The 12422-nt window shown below is 39.3% G+C and overlaps 1 protein-coding gene across 2 annotated transcripts in view; it reads left to right on the forward strand.

Moving 5' to 3' along the window:
* Positions 1-12422, forward strand: part of PTPRR (protein tyrosine phosphatase receptor type R) — a 147254-nt gene that overhangs the window by 15307 nt on the left and 119525 nt on the right. The gene's annotated exons all lie outside the window — the stretch shown is intronic.

Raw genomic sequence — 12422 nt, forward strand, 5'->3', positions numbered from 1 at the left:
TGGTTTAAGCCATATATCCTTCTTCTGGGACATATGGACTGGGGACCTTCCTCTGTCAGTTAACTCTGTATGTGATCTTTCATATTCTCAAAAATGTGATGGCAGTGCTCCCTCCTGGAAAGAAGGGCATGTCAGTTTAATGGTATACTGGTGCCACCCTGCTGCATCCTCACCCTTGAGGCCAGTGGAGCAGCCTACTGTCAGTAGAGCTGTCCTTTGTGGGGTGCACAGCACAGTCTGTATGTGTTCTGCATGGACACTGCTCTGCCTCATGCTGGTGCATAGTCAGCCATACTTGATTATGCAGATGAGATTGGGCTCATCTTTCTCATTCCTGGAGGGAAGAAGAGCCACTCATGGTGGCTCATGCACTCATTAGGATGAACTAATAAACATTGAACTGAACCTTGTAGATTGCTCTGTACAGAGGCAAATGCTAGATTAAAAGAGAATGGCCTTTACAAACAAAGGAAAAAGAGAGAGCATAGAAAACTAGGGCATTAAGTGTTTCAGAATCCCGTATGAGTTCCCCGTACTGTACTCTAGAGATTTGCCCTCATGAATGCACTAAATACAAGAAAGACTAGTGACAATGAAAAGAATAATGAGGGGAAAAAGAAAGTAGTAATTTTATTATTCTAATGATAAAGTTAGTATAAATATGTTAGTATATTTAAATGCTATAATATAAAGTATAAATATAAAGTATAATTATAAAGTACTATCGGGGAACTAGGCTCAAAAAGCTATGCTCTGGACTTGTTGCATCCCATATGAATGAGACCTCCTTATTTGAGTTTAAATAAGTTAGTCCATCCTTAGTGGACTAGATTCAGTTGTGTGAAAGTGTCCATATCAGAGCAAAATAAGGTACTGACGACTTTGCAAACTGCAAACAGATTCCCAGTACTGAATGGTACTGATCAGGATGAGAAGATGCCAAAGAAGCTGGATACATCTATGCCCTGAAGCTAGGCTAAGCCAGCAGGGCCAACTCCATAGTGAAGGTACCTGCTCTCTTCTTTCCATAGCAAGCATTATTTCAGCTCCTGTGAAGGTGAAACCTTTCTATTAGTGCAAGGAACTCAGAATATGCATGGCCATTCATTTTTTTCATTAAATGACATTCCTACCTATGACCTGTTATTTGAGTAGAGTTTTGCACACTTTTGGAGGCCTGCAGTTCTCAACTTACAGTGGAAGAATCATGCAAAATATTCTTGGGCTACACTGATTTTAGCTGACTGGCTCTGTGCCTGCATTAAAAGCTAAATGAGGCAGATTTCCAATTGGCACATAAAGTCACATAAAAAAAGGTCTATTAAATCTATATTAAATTCTCATTAAGTGACTTCAGTATGAAGCTTTGCTACTCCATTTCTAGGATGGAGCTGCTGCTCTAAAGCCTTCTGTTCTGGTTGAGAACCATATGTGCTTTAAGGGGAGTATAGCAGCATGAGCTAATCATGACATGAAAGCTGTTTATTGCTTAGGATCTTCAGCTATCTCTGGATGTACTAAAGGACAGTGGGTTTAGTTTGTTTTTAATGTCATCCTTTCAGAAAAAGTCTTTGGGGAAGCCTATGTTTAAAGCCAAAATGCTGAGACTCAGACAGTGATTGGACTATCTTACCATCAGAAATTCTGAAGGTGCCTTCCTTAAAAGGGCAGCTGTCCCACAGCATGATGGTTGCCATCATCCAAGCGCAGACATGCTCCTTCCACATTTCTGTATTTCAAAATTTTGTTTCTTCTTCTTGAATGTCACCTGAAGAAGATTGTGATGTTAATGTCATTGCCAAGAGAATCTGTTTTGTTTTGAATTGCTCATATATCGCTCCCTCTTTTTTTTTTAATTAGCACTTACTGCTTGTTGCTTTTTGGTTTTTATCATGTAGGGCAAGAGTCAACATTTGTTGTTTTGCCCTGGCTGACCCTATTTGTTCCAGCCTTTAGCAGTGTTGTTGGTTGCTCAACTTGAAAGGGCAATTACTAGTGTTATTGCTTCTTATAATCCAGTTACATGACAGGTGCACACTAGGATTTCGTATGAAAGCCAGCAACTTCTTTTTTTTTTTTTTTTTTAAATAAATCAATGCTCTGTTGGTTCTGCAAAGGGGAGGAAACTAAATTCAATCTAATTTCAGTGACTCAAGATCCATTTCTTCATGATAAAGGTGGAAAGGTAAGGTGAATGGATGCCTCATGTAGAACTATTACAAGATCACATTTTGTGCTAAGGACTAAACTATCTGACAAAAAAATGTTGCCAATGCACAGCAGAGTGCGTGAAGCCAAGAACTCTCCAGGTATTCTGTCAAAAAGGGGTGTTTTGTGACTAACAATAAAGAATGCATGTTAAGAAGTAATTTTACTGAAACTGGGGAAATTGTAGTGCTTGTTTGCCTAAGGGAGGAGGAAGAAGGATTTATTTTCTGGGAGTGAGTTTTATTTTAATAGAGGCTTTCCATCTCATTACCTAGTATTAAGTTCCTGTTGTTTGTTTCTGTGCGTGTGTTCAGTTCAACTAGTTTGTTGAGGGAAGTGAGCACAATTCAGAGCTCTTAGAAGCATTTTGACTGTTCTATAAATACCTTAGCGCTTACCCATATGTTCTGTTTAGCTGTCTCTCTACATGATGTAAGACCAACTCATCTGAAAATTGCTTGCTTAACATACAGAATTACATAATCGTTTTGTAATACTTGAGAGTTGTCTATTTGTAAGCTTTTATTTTGGATCTCAGAAACTATGTACTCACTGAACATATTAGAGAGTTATTAGTGCAATGAATAAGTTCTCCAAATGTTTATTTGCGTTTATGCCAAGTCTTTCCAATATCGAATGTGAGTACACCAAGGTGAAGACAGTTCATGGAAACTGGAAATACAGTGTGGATAACCATTTATGATAGAAAATGCTGTCTAACATTAAAAAACTGAAAGACATACGTACATATATGTAGTTAGGGCTGAACTTGGGAGAAAAGCAGAAGGACTTGTAGTAAAGGTTACAGCTCAGATTGGGTCTAAAGTCTCATGGAGATGTTAAAGCATCATCCCTTGTAACCTGTCTAAAATCTCTGTCAGGCACACAGGTGTATTGTACCAAGATTGGACCAAGCTACTCACATGCTTTTTTCACTTGTATCCTGTGAAATATTTCAGAAATGTGACGGTAATAAACTTGCTCAATATATCTAGATTTTCCCTTTCACACCTTACTCTTACTGTACGCCTTCTTGTATAAACGTGAAAATCTGTCTCATTTTCTGTTGCTCAGAAAGGTCACAGCACTGTACTGTAGCCTAAAATTCAGCGCATCTCTTCAGTTTTTTTTGATTTACATGAGTGTTACTGAACTGAATTGATTTAATTAGTTTCTTTCAGTAAATGTCAATAGGACATAAGATTCACGGAGAGCCACACAGAGCTTCTCTTTGCCTTTTCCATGTCATTTTATGTAAGGCTGAATGTCTGAGAGCTATAGCTTTCCCATACCATTGCATCTATTTTGTCACCAATGTTTGAACTATTTACCTTCTGAAGAGCACAAAGAAGAACTTCAGGTGCTAGTGCTTTGAGAGAGGATTCAGTGAAAGAGTAAAGCATGCAAACGTATGTATCTATAAGTAGATATTCATGTGTGAACTAGGTATTCAAGTTTCAGTATAGGTGGTGGAAATCTACTCTGTTGGTCATCTATTTAGCTATCTAGCATGTTTCTAAACACTTTCTGGATAACTAGGGAGTTAATATAGGTCAGACACCATATCCAGTAGGCAGACTAGACGTGATCATCCTATTCTGGAGATTAGTACTGACATGGGCCATTTCCACCTCAGTTTTCTGACAACCAGATAACAGTACCAGATGCATTTAATCTTCTTGTACAATCTACTAGTACAATGCCTGCTTCAGGATGAGTTCCCTAATTTCAAGAGACTGTAGTGGCAAGATTTCTATTGATGATAATAGGTGATTAAGCACCAACTGCACACTGACTACCTATTTATATATATTAAACATGCATGCAGACATGTATGTTTAGTGACATCTTAATCTGGAGCTGATCCCAGCTTAAACAACACATTTTATGTTGAAATAATGTGAAAATCCTTTCCAAATCTAGGCACAGTTCAAGTAGGTGGGCTGCTTCAAGGTGGCTTCGGGTGCGTGAAAACCACGTGGCTGTGAAACCACAGCAGAACAGCTTTTACACTTATGTCAGACTGATCCTGAAAGTACTGCTATATCCTCTTATATAACTTTCCTCATACTACAAACTCAGAAAAGATACATCTTTTGCTTGCTTGCTGACATGGCCTTCCATTCCCTGTATGCTGATGCATCAGGTTTAATTACCAGTGTCAAAGCCCAGAATTCATCTATATTATTTGTTCCTAAATTTTATTTCTTTATTCCCACAGTTCTTTTCTGCTGGAAATGTCTGTTTTTCTAATTCTTTGTTCTTTCTGTGAAACCATGGCTTCCATGTGGAATGTTGTCTCTAAGTTCATCTAGGTACACACAGAACATCCACTTGCTTCTTTCTTTAGAAGATCAGCAAAACAATAGGAACTACACTACAACATACACTTTCTTCTGAACATTGAAATTCCCTCTAGTGAATGGTTTTGTTGGACTGCCATAAGGAGAACTCTATGAATAGGGCTTGGTAGAAAGGTGGAGGCAACCAATCCTTCCAATCATTTTCAGTCCAAAAAATGTTTTACCTATAGCTATATCTTTTGTGGAGACATTCAATACAGTTTTCTTTTCACAAAAATGGAACAATGTCTGTGGAATTTCTTAAAATGAAAAATGCATATTTCTTCTCACTGGCAGTTTGACAATACAAGATACCCTCTTTTTCAAGGCTAAGTAACAGAGTTTTACTGAATGAGAGGAGTAGGAAGTGAGAGAGCTCTTGAGTCACAGCACCAAGCTGCATGTGATCTTTCTGTGTGCCAGAAGGTAAATGACCTTCTGAGAATCCCGAGAAGAGAAGATGCTCTGATAATGTTTTTTCACTTAACAACATGCTCCAGTTTTCCCCAGCTGTCCACTCCACTGACTGACTGTTTTTCCAGAATCTCTCACTATTCTTTTCTCTGATGCTGAATACCATGCCTTGATATAAGATGAAATCTCTTCCTTTCTTCAGTTTTCTTTGGTAGGAACTCTTCCATCTTTCAAATACTGTCAGCCTCTGCTGGCTCAGCATCCAGCCAGTTAAGTGTCCCAGTAAGGCCATGGTGAACATTCTGTAAAAGTGTGTTTAAATGTTACAGTTTCAGTCTGATAGATGTGCATAGAAGCCTGTGAGAAACACTGATAGCTGAGAGCGATTCATTAGACCAGAAATTTAAGACTGCTTTTAGGAGACCACAGACCAAAAGTCATTCTTCATTTGGAAGGGAAGAGGAATGGATAAGACTGGGGATTGTCTTACAAAAGAAGACGCACGTTTTCTGAAGCAAGTGATTTGTTGTTGCTCATGTACATTTTGCCTTGCCTCATGTGTTGCATGATATGTTATACTATGCTTAATTTGGAACTTATTCAAAATGGCAGTTTTATCAGCCCTGTACAGTAATGTCCTAATTTTAACTGGGATAGATGTAGACATATGCCTATGTAGTTCTATTTCTAGATGTAATTATACTATACTGCAATAATAAAAGTGACTAAGGACCTGCTATTTGAATACTGTGCCTGAACCTGGGGTCTCAGCCTCGAGTCTGTCAAATTCTGACTCCAAAAGCTATTTACCTTCTGGTGCATGGTAAGATCACACACAGCTTGGTGCTGGAACTCAGAAGGCTCTTTGCATCCCACTCCTCCCAGCCAGTAGAAGTACCCTAAGCTCACTCCCTCTGTAGGTCTTGTGAAGAGGTGGTCAAAGTACTTTTGAAAGTATATTAAGCTAAAACAATGGGTTGAGAATAAGGCAAAAAGTATGAGTGAACAAGTATTTATGAACAAGTAGTCCATAAATGACAGGTCAAACAGAGCTGGGGCAAACAGCCAAACTATCTATGAAACATAACAAAAAGTCAGATGTCCCATTTTGTCACTGAACATCTGTTATTGCCAGCCTAAGAGAGGGATTGGCACTGGGCCAGGCCACGGACATAAATAGAAGATCATGTCTCTGCAGTGACTTCTCAAGGGAACGTTCTGAGAAGTAAGATCTCAGAAACCGGTAAGGTGTCAAGCGTGTCTCTCTCCATTTCCAGGTCACATGTTTGACGGATGCTTGGAACAACAGAGGACAAGTGCCATGGTGATAGGGTTTAGTAAAGACAGTGAAGTTTTAAGATCTTATTGTAATTACAGTGCTGAATTGTTAACAAGCTCTAAATGTTAATCACATGTTTTAATAGTGGGCAGTATCAGTCAATACCGTGTGATTGTTATAATCACTGTTGTACCCCTTTACACTTTACATTGTGACCCCTCGTATCGGGTCTTCACAGTATTTGGCTTCTAGTCTCAAGTGCACCTTCTAGTAAGAGATTGATGCTCACCATTATATTACTCCATAAATAATTATACTTGACATAACATATCTGCAGCAAGCCTTGCAAATAGACGTAAGTAGCCTGCAGCTCTGTCATTCTGGATTTTGTTTGCACAAAGAAATCTAGAGTCTGCATTAGTTGGCCTCATTTGCTTTCTGCTTCCTTCTGTGCACTTCAGCAGGGATAATTGCATGCTGAACCATTATCATGGTATTGTGTTTGCTGTCAGTCTTTGTGGAAAGCAGGAATGGTTGCATTAGGTTGTAACATGCACTAAAACCTCCTTAAGGCACTTTTTTATCATCTGACTTGCGAAATGGTAAAAGAATGTTAGTGGGATATTCAGCAGTCCAGTGCTTTGATTGATTTTCTTACTTCTGGCAACTTCGGGGTTACTTTTGTAACATTCAGTGGGATGCCAGGCTTGCACAAAAGCTAGTCATACCTTTCACAAATTGCCCCGATCCTCCTCAGTTACAAAGTATTCGTTTTCCTGCATTTTTCATTGAAGGGGAGAGGTTTCTTGAAGCAATTTAGTTTTCTTCATAAGCTTGACTGTTTAAATGAAAACTGGATTTCAGGAACAGGCATGTTATATGTTTTTAAGCTAAGGCCTAAAGTTTCATTGACAGTTAACATTGTGGAGTTCATCTTTAAAGAAGGTGTCAGTTGTTCCATATTTCTTTAAGCTGTGTATTCATATAACTAGCCAGTCCCAGCAATAAATTAAATAATTTTGTGTAGCAGAACAGAATCTGCTCACATTTTTCCATTCTTCAAATATTTGAGTTTTGTCCTCCAGGAAAATCTTCATTAATTGATAGTTTATTTTTATTTTTTTTAAACAGAGATTTTCCATAAAATTAGATTTAATTTAGATACAGTTGCAGCCAAATCAAAGATCTTCACTGTTGCTTAAGCATTTTCAAGATTTCTTAGAGCTTTGGGGGAACTGAAATGAGAAAGAAAGGCTGTGTACCCAAATGTGGGAGACCTGGCTCAAAGCCTTTCTCTAAAGGAGGTACAGAAAACTGAATTTGAGGTTTTTCTCATTTCATATGATCTAGTCACTGAGCTCCACTTATCTCATACTCGCAGATGAAATGATTTGTTTGACCCAAACCACATTGTTTCAGCTAACTGAAAATTTTGAGAAGTATTGATCTGAAAATTTTGAGAAGTATTGATCTTGGGCTGATTCAGTACAAATTTCTTGTATGTGTTTTGAATGGGTCTCCAAAAGAGGGAGAAAACCCCCACAAACAAACAACATGAGGCCCCCCTGCTGTCTCCTTGTTTCTTATGTGGCCCCATTTATTTCTCTGATTGAAATAGACTTCTGTACTATTTCTGTGCCATGCTCTACTGAATTGCAGAAGAAAAGACACAGAAGCTCTTTGGCAGTGTCCAAACTGCCTTTTCGGTGTTTCAGCATTTGGTTTCAGAGGTAGCCTTGGATTCCTCACTGTTTGAAATTGCACCAACTCCGTTACTCTAAACAGTACAGACAGGCTTGTATTTCAGCAGAAGTTCAGGATATTGCTATACTTTCGTCAGTATTCTCTTTTCCTTTTACAAGTGAGCGGAAACCTATTACTGCTTAAATTTGACTAAGGAAGGGGAAAGTTTCCTGGCATGCAGAGTTACAGGCACCATCACTAGAATCACACATGCTTGATGTTCAAAATTATAAATGAACTAAATGGCCATACTGGGATCATGAGATCCACCAATAAAAATCAGTGACTACTTCCCACAATAAATCTATGCGTTGTGTTAATAATGTTTAGGAGTAAAGAATGAAGAAGCACTTTTTCGTCTTCTTAAAAATTCTTTTAGCACCCTCAGAGAGCTATCTCTGTGAAAACCCAAGTCCCCTGCAGTAGCATTTAAAAGGCAGATAAAGGGAACTCAGATAAAAAGACAGCAAGACAGCATGTGTTTCCTTATCAGTCAATGTTTTGTTGGATCTGGCAGTTCAGCCTCTGGAATAATCCTTTTGGTTCTTCACTTCTGACATTGTTGTTAGGAAAAGTGACAGCTTCTATAAAGTTCCTTAATAGATGGTTTGTAATGTGTTCCTGTATGTAACCCATTAAATAATAAGACTTATGAAAATTGCTTTTGAAAAAGAAAAATGTTTTTTATATCATCATGACATTCATATGCAATATATTTAAAACACAGTGAGATTTTTGAATCAGCCAAACAATATTAGGGAACAGAAGATGATCTTCTGAACACTCTTTAAAATACTTCATAGATCTAGTATTACTGCATTTTGGCATCCCTTTTGCAAAAAATAAATATTGAATTCTGAAATTAAATGCACAGGTTCAGAGGATATTGAAGTTTGAATGTGATAGCATAGCTCTCAAGTGAATGATGTTTTTTCAGTCATCTCAGTATCAAAATGGTTCATGGAAAGAGGAATGAGCCAGGGAGGTAAGCAGAGAGGTACAAATTCTTTGTTCTTGTTGCTAAAAGCATTTAAGTGATTTTTTACTGTCCTTCCTTTGAAGGTCAGACATGACTGACAATTTGTAATGGAGCTAATTCTTACTTGGCTCTATACCACAATAAACTGGTGGAAAATACTTTTAGTGGATACACTGCTTTAAATTGAGTGTATGGTAGAACCATCGTGAAAGAGTTGGGGATATATATCAAGACTGCTAATGTAATACTGTTTAATAGAGTAGGAAAGTGGTTGACTGCATATGTTATATCAATGTTTATTTAAACATGAACTGAAACAAATTTACATTTCAGCCTTTATTAGCTGTTGGAGAATAACAGTGGAATGTCTACTTTGTACAAATTTGGCTGAGATTACACATTCTCCTTGGGAATGGTCATTGTGTAATAAACTGTAGTATAGAAATCAATGATATAAATCAAGATTTTTATCATATGCTAAAGCAAGTTTTGCTTCATTTACAAAATGTTATTGATTAGATTGAATTTAATTTTTTTACTCATTTTTCCATTGGTGTTTTCAGAATAAGAAGTTATCTTTTTGCTGGTACAAGATTACTAGTAATCTTGGGGGTTTTTTTGAAAACACACTTAAATAAATAAGGATCACTTCTTTTACAGGCCTATGGTGTTCTGGCAACACTTACAGCTTTCTGCACTGTTTAGCCAAATTGCTGATGTGCTTTCTTTGTGCAACACATGATATCTTGTCTAATTAAGAACACAACTCCAGAGGCTAATCTTTACAAATGGATATGATATTTCAAATTCATGAAAAAATAATTTCATATTATAACAGTTTATTTTCAGGTACTGTAACATGTAATTTTGTAGTGGTACAGTCTTCAGAGCTGACAGGTCATTACAACAAAAATGTTTGGGGTTAGTTGAAGAATGACCTTAAGTACTCTTAGAGCCTTTTTATTCTTTAGGCAAAGTAAAGCTGAAACAATATAGAAATTATATTCCTTGTCTTGAGGTGATGACGAAAAATAGAGATGAAGCAGACCTTGTCCCTGTACCAGTTTGGCCTGGCTCTCTTGCCAAGTCCAAGCTGTCCCCTTCCCTCTCCTGCTCTTTCAAGTGAGGGAAAAAAAACAAACCACAGAAAAGCCGAAAGAAGCCCAAAGGAAAATGGGATTATATAAAAAATATATATTTACATATATTTACAATTATATATATAATTTGAATATATTGTACACACAATAGGGAGCTCCCGAGGGGAAAAAAGGGAAAAGGGAGGGGGAAACAGAGATAAAAAAACTAAAAAAACCCAAATATCCTCCAAATATACCCTGTTAATCGAGAGCTAACAAATAAACACAAAAACCCGAATTAAATACTTCCCTGAACGAGACAGCAGAACCGTGCGAAGCACCAACCAACTCCCCCCACGCCTCCTGAATGGAACGGAGATAACGGCAGGTCCAAGCAGGCAGGCCCTGGCCTATACAAGCAAAGACCATCTGCGGAGAGACCTGTCGCCTTCAGCCACCGTAAGAGAGAAGAGAGCGAACTCTCTTATCTCCGCCTTATTTATATGTTGTGTTGCGCTGAAGGATGATATGGAATACTTCCCTGGGTTTCTGACCCCTGTTGCTAAGGAAGGCCTAAAATATCCAAAAGCCAACCCACTACAATCCCCAAAAGCTTTCTCATAGGTTTTCTCTGAAATGTTGTTACAGGATATGTGGCTCTGCCTAAATAACCACAGTAAAAGTGTATACAGGCAATAGAGATTAACTTGAAAATTAATAGTACTTACTCCTTTTCTTCCACTATTTTCTGTTTAAACTGTAGCTATATTAGTTAAAGACCTCTCCCCTTTGTCCATTGCCTACTAACACAGAATCACAGAATATGCTGAGTTGGAAGGGATCCACAAGGATCATTGAGTCCAACTTCTGGCTCTGCACAGGACTCTCCCCAAAAGTCACACCATGTGCCTGAGAGTATCATTCGAACACTTCTTGAACTCTGTCAGGCTTGGTGGTGTGACCACTTCCCTGGGGAACCTGTTCTAGTGCCCTACCACCCTCTTGGTGAAGAACGTCTTGCTAATATCCGACCCAAACCTCTTCTGACACAACTTCAGGCCATTCCCTTGAGTTCTGTCGCTGGTCACCCTAGAGAAGAGATCAGTGGCTGCCCCTCCTCTTCCCCTCACAAGGAAGTTGTAGACTGCAGTGAGGTCCTCCCTCAGTCTCCTCTTCTCCAGGCTGAACAGACCAAGTGACCTCAGCCTCTTCTCATACGGCTTCCCCGTGAGGCCCTTCACCATCTTTGTTGCCCTCCTTTGGATGCTCTCTAATAGCTTAATGTCTTTCTTATATTGTGGCTCCCAAAACTGCACACAATATTACAGGTGAGGCTGCATCAGTGCAGAGCAGAGCGGGACAATCCCCTCCCTCAACTGGCTGACGATGCTTTACCTGATGCCCCCAGGACACGGTTGGCCCTCCTGGTTGCCAGGGCACTGCTGACTCATCTTCAACTTGCCCTCGACCAGGACCCCCAGGTCCCTTTCCATGGCACTGCTTTCCAGCATCTCATTCACCAGTCTGTACATAGATTCAGGTTTGCCCCATCCCAGGTGCAGAATCCAGCATTTCCCGTTGTTGAACTTCATATGGTTGGTAATTGCCCAGTCCTCTAACTTGTCGAGGTCTTTCTGCAGGGCCTCCCTGCCTTTGAGGGAGTCAACAGCTTCTCCCAATTTTGTGTCATCTGCAGACTTGCTTAATATCCCTTCCAGTCTTGTGTCCATGTGCTTGGGAAGTTGTTGAAGAGCACAGAGTCCAAGATGCAGCCTTGTGGAATGCCACTAGTGACAGGTCACCAGTCTCATGTCACCCCATTCACTACTACCCTCAGTGCTTGACCCGTGAGCCAATTGCTCACTCACCACATGATGTGTTTATCCAGCTGTGTGCTGGACATTTTGTCCAGAAAGATCCTGTGAGAGACAGTATTGAAAGCTTTACTGAAATGCACAAGATTACATCAACTGGCTTCTCTTAATCAGCTAGGTGGGTTACCTTGTCATAAAAGGAAATCGGGTTGGATAAGCAGGACTTTCCTCTCAGGAAGACATGTTGGCTGTGACCGATGGCTGCATTGTCTTTCAGATGTTTTTCAATACCTCCCAGAATAATTTTCTCCATGACTTTATCAGGCACTGAAGTGAGACTGACAGGCCAGTAGTTTCGGGGGTCTTCCTTCTTGCCCCTCTTGAAAATCAGGACAATGTTCGCCAGCTTCCAGTCAGCTAGGAGCTCTCTGGATTCCCAAGACCACTCAAAAATCATTGAGAGATTTAGACTTAATTTTAAGGGTTTCTGGATTGACCCTGGTAGAAATCCTCTGTTAAAGGATGGCTGCAGTGGGAGGGGGGAAGGTGGTTAATAGCTCTAGG

The sequence above is a fragment of the Pseudopipra pipra genome, chromosome 5 (genome assembly GCF_036250125.1).
Source record: "Pseudopipra pipra isolate bDixPip1 chromosome 5, bDixPip1.hap1, whole genome shotgun sequence".
In the NCBI taxonomy this organism is placed as follows: domain Eukaryota; kingdom Metazoa; phylum Chordata; class Aves; order Passeriformes; family Pipridae; genus Pseudopipra; species Pseudopipra pipra.